Here is a 10,522-nt window from a genome sequence, read left to right on the forward strand (position 1 = left end):
TTAAATGATAAAAGTGAATTTAATATGTATTTCCTGTGATAGTGTGCCTGTGGGCTGGCAACATGAGCAAGACTTTCTGGACAAGATTTATGAATAGGGGAGTAATAATTCCAAAATAAGTATCAATCTCATTTTGCCTTGATGCCAAGTATAAAAGAGGGACTATAATTGTCTTTTTCTTCTGGACAAGAAAAAGAATTGCAGATACATCCCCTTCAGGTGGAGCAATACTCTGTCTTCTTTGAAGACAGATTATGTCTTCTTTGAAGACAGATACTCAGTTATAAAGAGAAAAGAAAAAGGGACTATAATAGAGTGATGTGGCCTGTAAGAGCTATGACAGCACAAAGGATATTTTTTTTAAAAGGAGAAAAATAATAATATGTAATAGAAACATAATGAATTTTGAAAGGATTTCTCCCTCTTAAGATAGCAGGAATTTTAAAGCCATGATTATAATGCTGGATGTCAATCCAAAGCATTTAATTTCTTCTGGGTTTCTTTTCACGTGTTCATGAATAGCTTCACTTTACAAGAACTCTCCCCGTGCTTGAATTCACCTGGACGAGCTGAGTTCACTGAATAAATGAAGAGTTTGTTTGCTCTGCCGGCCACGCGGGAGGGAGCCAGGCTGCTGTAGGCTAGCTGAGGAGCTGGCCTCTTGGCTCCAGAGGCTGTCCCGTAACTCGTGAGCTCAAATGCTGTTGAGTAATTAGTGCATTTATTATTCTAGATCTGTGGGATCTCTTGAGGGTTTTTGAAATGTCCCATGAAAAGCATAAGGAAGAGTACAAACGTAAATAAGCTACATGCTTCAGCTTTAAAAATACCGAAGTCCATGAACTTCCTTGCAACACGTTTTCCTTTAGAAGTTCCCTTTTCTGAGTCTGTTTCTTCTTAGATGGCCTCTGCTTTTAATTAGGATGAAAAGTCTCATAAATTTTCGCTCATCTCCACAGCCATAAAGCAGGCACAAAGGGCCCCCTCTGGCTGAATTTCAGGCTGCCTGAACCAGTGGCCCTGGCAGCAGGGCTGGGGGCTGGGAGCAGGAGGGGATGACACCGATTTCCGTAAACCCCGCAGCCGCCGGGGATGCACAGCCAGCTGACACCGCAAGCCCTTGAGGCATGGGGCATATGACTTCTGTGTGATTTTCTTGCCCACGTTTTTAATCTTCCCTGCTATTGCCCTTGGCTCGGGGTGGTGTGGGGAACAGATCTCTAATCTGACTAGAAAGATGATATTGTTATACAGCCGCATCCCATGAACTTCCCAGTGTTCCTTGGCTTTTGGGGTAGGATAACCTCACTGTCACTGGCCTTGCACGCTAAAATGAAGAGTTGTCCTAAATCCATCTTGAATTCACCAGCCTGGAAAGGATTACATCCTGCTAAAGAGGAAAGGCAAAGGATTTTGAGAATATCTGGTCTTTATTTCTGGACCTTTTTGATTAAGACTGTCCTGAGGCAGTTGTGTCATATATATGCTGTAGCTTTCTTTGTGTAATGGGGCAAGGTATTTGCTTGTCTGTCTCAGCTCTTCACATCATTATTTGCTCTCATAGCTCTCTTCTTACAGTCCATTGCTTTGTTTTAACTTTCTTTCCTTTCTCTTTACCGAAACCAACAAAAAGATGATTAAAACAGGCAGTTGATTAGCATCAGGGCTACTTACCTGATGAGCACATTGAACAGGGGTTAAGTGTGGGTCCTCCTGAGGGGTTTGCTTTTGATTTTTCTTTAATTCTCTAATAGCCTTGTGCCATGAGAATTAGTAGTGCTTGGGTTTTGTAACTAGAGAAGGGGTTAAGAGAGCCCATTTCTGAGGCTGCGGGAATGTGCTGATGTTTGTGGTGCTGGGTGCTGCAGTAGGTTCCTCAGAGGACATTCACGGCAGGGGTGGGGAGAAACAAGGGTTCATACTCTTGTTTTATCACGTATCTCGATGTCCTTGCAGAAACCTGCACCCAAAATCACCGAGTGTAAGGGAAGCAGCAGAGGAAATAACAGCGCCACGAACTCAGAATGCTGCTACTCGGAAATAGAAGACAACATTTTTTGTTGGCCTTAATAGTAGGTGAAAAACAGACACCAATGACAAGGGATCAAATGCATCAACTTTGTGGGTGTTAATGGCATTAGCGAACACCATCCATCATCTTAAAGTATTATAAAATTAAAAATATTTAATTGTGCAGCTCAGTGGAATACCCTGTTGTACTTACAATCACGGACTCATTGCTTACCAGTCCCAGAATGGTTTTCCCAGTGTTAAACTGTGATGAAATAAAGTGGTCTAGAGGGGGTAAGTTATTTGGGTTGGTGATAAACTTGGACACTGCACATTCAGAGCGTAAATAAGATTTCCTGTAGGTTGGTGGTCTTTACTCAATTTCATCACTTGCATTTCTTCCTGTTCTCCTTTATTATTATTTTTTTAAAACTGGGATATGTTATTAAAGACTAAAGAGGTATCTTCAATTCCTTCCCTGTTCTAGCTGAAGACAAAGATGTAACGTTAATTTAAAAAAACCACAGATGCAATCCTAAATCAGATCTCACACCAAAGAAAGCTTTTGGTAACATGCTGAAGGCGTGGTGGCTTTGCTGCGAAAACTGTAAATGGTGAGGAAATCTGCTGTAGGCTGAGGTTTCTCTTGTTCTCACTTCATGTTTCAGCCTGGCTGCAATGTAGCTGGCTGCTGAAATGTAAATATACTGGGGCATGTAGTTGCATCTGCAGTGAAGAGGCAGCACTCCTCCGTTCCTGGGGGGTGAGAGAACAGAGAAGTGGCACTGTGCTTGCTTCTCTAAGAAGGTGGTGCAGGGAGGAGCTCAGGGTTTCTGGGCTGCCTTTCTAGGAAGTTAAGGTTAAGCTGCTGCTGCAAGAGTAAAATTGTTGCTGGAGAGACTGGATTTCTCATCTGTGGTGCTTGCTTTGCTGGCGGAGGTGCATTTAGATGGAAACCCTGGTCAGCCGTGTGAAATGTTTCCTACACAGGGCCAGTGGTTTTGCTTCCTTACACCTTGGCATTCAGCATTGCAGCTCCTGGTGGTTGACTGCAGCCCGTCACCATGACTTGCTGGTAATGTTTTAGAAAGGGCGCTTTCTCCTTTTTATAGCAAATAAGTACATGAAACTGTAAGAGACTCCTTACATGATGCAAAAGGACCAACTGCAATTCTAGAAAGCTAGAGAATGCAGGGCAAGGTCAGAAATGTAAGCTAATCCACTATGCTTAACTATAACTATGTATATGAGATAAAAATCATGCAGGGGTGGGAGACCTTTGCGATACCATTTGGCAACTGGTAGGGTGAAGTACTTTCTGCTTTTTCTTTGGCTCTTTTGTATTAAATGGCTTTAGGGAGGAAGTGGTGTAATTCTGAAATTCAGGCATTGCCATACCCAAAAGTTGTTTTAAAACCAGTTATCAATGAGACTAATTTCATGGAGAAATTTTTAACTTGCAGTTCAGAATACCCAGTGTTTCAGCTTAGTTTTCAAGGGATTGTAGCTGTTCTGTCATTTTTCAGCTCATCACAGGTCAGGAATTCAAAGGCATTCAGGCTGAATAAAACAACTGTTTGTCGCTCCGAGCTCTGCTTTGTTTTTTGTTGGAATTGTCTGCTTCTGTAGCACCTATGGTTTCATTACTTTTTTTAAAGTTTGGTTTACTAACCTGCTCTTGGAATAGATACAACCACCAAAGCTGCTTTTTAATTAGCCCTGTGGTCCATCCGGTGTGTATGTGCTTGTACATCTCGGCTGTACAATGTACTTGCAATAAAAGGGAACAGTCTGCCATAGAGTCTTGTAACCCTGAGGTCAGTTTTGAGCTCAAAATTGCTTTTGATTATGGCGTTAGAATGTGTCTCAAAAAAAAAAACAATAAAAAATCCAGCAAGCACTAGTGGTCCTTATGTGGTGCTGCTGAGTTACACACTCAAATGGTATCACATCTAGATTTTAATGGAATTAACTGCTTATTTATAGATTCTTTCAGGATGCATTACTGTGCTACTGGTTGTGAATATTCAGTTTTGCAACCAGAATGATGGAAAATTGGCATACGGTTACATCACTGTGGACACATCTGCAGTGGTTTCTACAGGAATGTAGCCTGATTCATGCCTTTACCATCTGCATGTTATCTCTGTGCTATTTGTGATGGAGAAGACTTTGTGTGCCTGAACACTTATGGTCTAGATCTGCAGTATCCTGAAGAGTTTTCTTGTCTGATTAATTCACCACATGTGATCTGCAGAAAGCCTCACATCATTGGCCGTCTTTGAGGAACGTGTTAGGACTGTGTGGATGCTAGGTGCTTGCAAAGTTCGGTTCAATTTTGTAGACTGGTACTGTGCTGTCTGTAAGCAGAAAGAAGTTTGGGGTTTCATTCAGAAGCTGTTGGGTGTGGTTCTCAGGTTTTCTAGACGAGGTCTTGCTAGATATTGGAATGGTTTATGCTACCCTTGAAATCAGCTAATCAAAGCAGGACAGTGTTTGGACCTATTGTAGCATGTAAGAGTGCTGTAGGTGAAGGATGGCGTAGACTGCTTGATGTGTGCTTTTAATTCGTGCAGCATCATACTCATACCAGCTGGTAATTACAAAAGGAAAAAAACGGTTACATCGAGGTGGGTAGGACATATACCGGCTTTAATAGATGGATGAAACACTTTCGTCAGCTGCAGTGGTTAACTGCTTTATTTTTCTCGTATCACATACATTGTACAAATAGCTAGAGCTGAGCATGTAAAACTGTAGCTGTTGACTGTGGGGTTTCACTCTACCTTCGGTTGCAAAATATAGTTTAATAATACTTTTCTTCAAAATTATTCTTGGTGAACTGATCTCCAGACATCATTAGATCATTGTGACAACTGCTAGAACTCTAGAAGTGATGTCCCATTTTGTGACCGAAGCAGTGTGCCCTTCTTCCTGCCACCAAATGGCATCAGTGGAGAAATTTCTTACTGACTTCCCTAGGTGAGGACTGGGACTTTCAGGCTCTGGGCAGCATGAGCAGCTGAGAAGCTAAACTTAACAAGATACTTGTAATGAACCAAAGATTCAAAATTTGTTCTCAAAATCACTCGTTTAAAAGGGTTTTATCTGTAAGCATTCTTCATAGCAAAATACAAGCAAGGTGTTGACACAAGCAGGATTGTGAGGCTCATCATCAAAGCTAGATCAAACCTTCTTTTCCAGTTCACAGAGCACATTTTCCCCACTGTATTCGTGTTGCTCTTCCAAAGCTGCGTAATAGCATCCAGGCCAAGTAGCACACTGGTTTAGAGAAAAAGAGCTTGAAGCATGAAGATTAGGATATCACAGTGAAGATGCCCAGGGCCACTAAACAGTGTGTAACTGGCAGGCATCGAGTTGTCACAGGTGGAGGCGGTCGCAGACTTCTACTAAGAGTCTTTCCCTCTCCCTAAGGACTTGCTGTTCACTGAAGAGCCCTATTTCAGTTCATTTCTAGAGAGCCAGGGAAGAGGGTGGGAGAGAGTAGTGAATGGTCCCTTGAAAAAAGAGTCAGTAACGGAGGCCACGTGAGATGCAGTCTGATCTGCTGCAGCCCTGTTTCCTGCTGAAGATTCACTTTGAGGAGGTTGTGAGAGCACTCAAGCAGGAAGCTGCAACTCCACCAAACAGTTTCGCTATCAGTGTGTTATCTGTGGTCATCCCCCCCTACAGCTTGCGGCGAGCTTCTGGTTAGCAGAGAGAGACACTTTGAGCTGAGCTGGCATCAGTTCCCACCTACTTAATCAGTTCGGTTGTGAGCTGTGTGGTTAGCTTGAACCCCCTGGTTGTCTTGTGGATTGCCAGTGACAGGAAGGTGGAGATGCATTGAGTGGTTCAGACAGGAATAGCTTGGTTATCTGATGGTCACCCCAGAGACTGATAAAATTATGTGAGCTCTTTTCTGAGAAGACATCAAAAAAGCAGAAACTGTTGTTTCTAACCACCTGAAGAGTTTACAACGTCAAGGGAAATTTTGCTTATCTTAAAAGCCTCAGAACTGTTAACCCGTCTTCACCGCTGCAGACCACAGCAGTGCCTTAGACTCTTGGTGCATGGAATGAAGCTAACAGACCATCGCGTGCAAAGCTGTAAAATCTTATTGAGAAAATGTTATAGTTCAGATCTTCCAAAATTACTTTGGCACTTCAAATTTGGAGGTGAACAACTTGAAACATATGAGAGGAACCAGTCTTTTCCGAGGGAGCATGCTCCATACTTTTAGAAAACTCGGCCTCTTTGAGGCCCTCACATTGTCAGGAGTCCGGGCGTGAAAAGGGATGAGTCACTTTTCAAAGTGTAGCCTGTTTGCTGAGCCCAGACTAATCTGAAGCCAGAATGATGGTGGCAGTGACATGGGCTTACAAAGGTTAAAACAGAGAAGGTGGTCCTATCCTCGGGAGCACTTAGGGCACTTGGTTGGTTTTTTGACATGTATTTGCTGAGCAAACCTTGGGATTAGCATGGACAAGCTTCAGAGAGAGACCTTGAGCAAATCAGGTTTTAAGTTAGTACTTTCAAAGAGGCCTCAGGCAGGCTGCTCTGAGCCTCAGTGCTGGCGTTTCTCTACCCTTAAAATGGGTGGTGGTACTCATCTCCTTCGTACCTTGAGGTGTACAGATGGAGAGTGTTCTACTGAGTATTTTGTAAAGCAGGTAAGGTAGTTCTGAGCAGACGGTCCACCTAATTTTTGTGTCTTGTGCCTAGAGTACCAGGAGCTCTGGACTGCTTGTCCCGTGTCCCTGTCTGACCATCCATCTCCTCAAACCAGGTGGCTCAGCTTCTGTCCCCCAGCCCAGCTCCCTGTGCCACAGGTGCCCGTCCTGGTAGTGGCTGGCATCCTGCGGGTGCTGCTGAGCAAGCACGGGGCGGGCAGTGCCCCATGCTGGAGCAAGGGGCTGGGGTGTCTTACACCCCTGGGGGCTGGGTCCCATGGCCAGTCCAGAGCCCTTGCACCCATGGGGGCCATCACGCTAGCGCTGGGGGCTCCAGCTCCTTCCTCACTGCCAGCCTTGGAAAAAAAGCAAAGGTGGGCTGGGCAGCAGGGCTCCAGCAGCACAGCCTCGCCCTGTACCTGCACATGGTCACGGCTTCATACTGAATTTGCACAATCTGATGGGTGATTTGTAGCTGTAATGATCGCCGTAATGAGATCCTGCTTGTCTGTTGGTTTTGTTCAGCTTTTGAAATAAAGCCTATGTGTTTGTAAGGGCATGTGTCTGTACAGGAGGCATGTAAGATGCTTTGTCTGCTTGCGTTGCTTGGCTCAGCCTCTGTCAATGACAGCCATAACAATCAGTGCATTTTTGACTCAAAGCTATTTCCTTTCCTGGTGCGGATTATGTCTGGTATGCATAACGTGTTAATTTAACAAAGCAGTTCTTTTGATACAGCTTTAATTTTTTAACAACAGCTTGGAGGCAGTGATGTACAGATTATATAGTGTCAGTTTCCCAATTAAAGTTTTACAGGAAAATATTCTGGTTTTGCTTTAAGCCTGTGTTGAATTCTTCCTTCTGGCACTTGTGCAAATGGAAACTGTGCTATTGCAAAGCATCCATTTGAAACCTTGAAATATTTATTGAGGCTGCATTGAATACTGAAGCAGGAATCTTCCTGTAGGCTTGTGGTGTCTGTCATACACATATATTTTGTAATTAAATGTCTGGAAGCTTGTGTGTGTGCATGTGTGGTTGGTTTCTTGTGTTTTTTTTTCTTTCAGGTTTTGTTGTTGTTACACTGCTCTTACTGATAAATGTATTTAATGCATCCTTTTTAAGAGTTCCTATGAAATCTTATCCAAGGCAAGACCACATCTTTGATGTATAGTGATGAAGCTCCTACTAATTGTTGTGCAGAACACTGAGGAGGTGGCTAAACTGCTGCCCTTCCTAGAACATCAGACTTTGTGAAGATCACTCCTGTGGCATAACATGCCTGTTTGGAGGGTATGGGAGGGAGAGCACCTGAAGGGACTACAAGAAAATAATTAATTCTTAAAACACTACCCACAAACTGAAAAATGTTATATATATAATTTTTCCCCCCCTCTCTTTCCCATTCTTCTTCTTCACAGCCCTTTGTCTTGGATGAAGTCAGGTCAGTGACTTCTCCTGTTTGTATCACCTGGAAGCAACAGGGACTGACCATAAACAATGCTGTTGGCCTAGGCAGGCCTGCGACCAGAGTGTGCTCCAGGGGCTGCGACGTGTGGAGCTTACGCTGAAACTCAAGGGGCAAAGCAACATAGCGCTGGCATTAGGCAGGACTAGGAGCCATCAGCTCCAGTGGCGACAGAAGACGCCACTGTGAAGCTGCAGAGCCAAACACCTGATGGCATCTCCCTTGTGCCCTGGTCTCGGGTGTCCTGGTGACGCTCTCAAAGCAGTAGCCACTACTTAGTCTGCCTCGGAAGTCTCCCCAGTCTGGAAGCTGTGTCATGACTGGAACTAGAGCATCAGATACCCAGGTTAGATTAACCTGCAGCAGCATTAGTTATTGCTCAGCTTTGCAGAGGTGTATGGTTAGTATGGAGATCTCTGCAACTGCATCTAAACCTAGCCATTAGTGGAGAAAATCCAGCTGCTTTACTGGGGAGTGAGCGTGATCTCTGAACCTGTGACAACCCAGCAGGCTGTGGCTAGGGCAGGCAGCTTCTCTGCCTTCAGAATGTGCTGAGTCTGAAATACTCACTGCTGCCAAAGTGCCAAGGAAGCCACCTGGCCCACTTTGAAACCAAATGCTGCGGTCTCATGTGTTTTATCACTTTCCTTGTTTTCTCTCTTTTTCTGTTTGCAACCAATCTCTTTGGATTATCCTACTGCTAGATAATTATGATTTTCATATCTACATTTTTTTCTCAAGCTTGGCTGCACTATTTTTGGGCAGCTATTTAAGACTATTATTTTTTAAAACATATTGTGTCCTTATTTGCATATTTGCATTTCAGAACAAACAATGGCACTTCTCACAGTACATCATTCTTCAAATATTTTTCTTGACAAGTAGAATTTTTTCAGGCATGCCAGAATCAGCTTCATTATATGAATCCTATTTATGGGTCCTATTTAGAGCATTGGAAAGGAGGGAATTAAAGGGGCTGTTTTCACAAACACTGTATCTGGTGCCATGTGAGAAGGTAGGGTAAGAACTGGTTAATATTTCAAGGAAATCAAAACAGCTCCCTAGAAGAAAGGCCTTTGTTTCTTTCTTTCTTTCTTTCTCATCAATGTTTTTTCTTAAATTCTCTGTGTTATTTCCTTCATCAGACACTGGTACAGAGACCAAGGAGCTAAGCAGAAGGGCAGAAGGCCTGGGGAGCTGGGCTAGGTCTGCAGGATGACGGGTACCATATAGAAATCCTTAATAGACTCTAAACAAGGTGAACACACAAATCTGTTACATTGCTGCAGTATGACGGGCCCTTGATACATATATGGGGGGGGAGGAAGTGTTTATGGGGGAAATAAAACCAAAGCATTCATTATCAAAACGAAAAGAAATTGATTCTGCAGCAGTGATTTATTTCAGTGACTTTATTTGTATAATGGCCGATGATGTAAAGCTAATCATTTTATCTGGAGGATGTTAGAACCAGCTGACAGTCTCCACGTTACTGGTGGGCTTCCCTGTGGCTGGTGCAGCGAGCACAGGTGGTGTGGGCAGCATAGCCTGGCAGGGTCCCACTGCATCCCTACACATGGGTTGTGAAGCATCTTGGGGGAAGGGAGGAACGGTAAACCAGCCCAGGGATTTTTGGAAAGCGTTTCTGTTGGGTTCCTCAGCTGAATGATGGCCACTGAGCTATTGGGCTGGCAGGAGTGATGTGGCAGTTGCCTTTTGGAACTGAATGCTGAAATTTGAATACTCTTGCAAGTACAAAGGAAATCAGTTCCTCGGGAGCTTCCAGTACTACTGTAGCACTGAAAGAGAAAAGTAGTGGAAGTTGGTTTAGGCAATGTAGTTTAAGTGAAGTGTACATGTTCAAACATGCATGAAGAGCAATGCAAATGAACTTTAGATTAATCTGGTGTTTAGGAAGAAGGAGTTTGGCGTGTGTTTGAACTGAAGTGTCCACATGCTTCCCATCTTGTTGGCCCAAAGCCCTGTGACACACTGTGCATCAGCAACTTGCTCTTTAAAGTTTCTGTTCAGGTGGTTGGGTCAGCAATCAAAACAGGTTCACTGGGAAGATCAAAGAGGAGGGCAGGTTCTCAAAAGAGGAAGAAAAATTAGAAGGGCAGTTTGCAGTTTCACATTAATTTTCTTCATTGCTATACTGGTCAGCCAGGGAAAGTGAGTAGAATATGATTGCGTGAAGGGGTTGAGTAATGTCGAAATGTGCAGGAACAAAGCTGCTGCGGGGGCTGCCTGCCAGCTCCTGGGTGCAGGGCCAGTGGGGCGGCTCGTAATCTCTGAGCTGGACACATGGCTCGGTGTCGGACCAGCACATGTGGCACCTCCTGGTTTTATCTAGGGGTTGGGGGTGGGGGGG

At 44.0% G+C, this 10,522-nt stretch overlaps 1 protein-coding gene across 18 annotated transcripts in view; it reads left to right on the plus strand.

Annotated features, from left to right (window-relative positions):
- FBRSL1 (fibrosin like 1) overlaps positions 1 to 10,522 on the plus strand; it is a 547,777-nt gene that overhangs the window by 262,155 nt on the left and 275,100 nt on the right. The window lies entirely within an intron of this gene.

This window comes from Falco punctatus (assembly GCF_963210335.1).
Source record: "Falco punctatus genome assembly, chromosome: 1".
Classification (NCBI taxonomy): Eukaryota; Metazoa; Chordata; class Aves; order Falconiformes; family Falconidae; genus Falco; species Falco punctatus.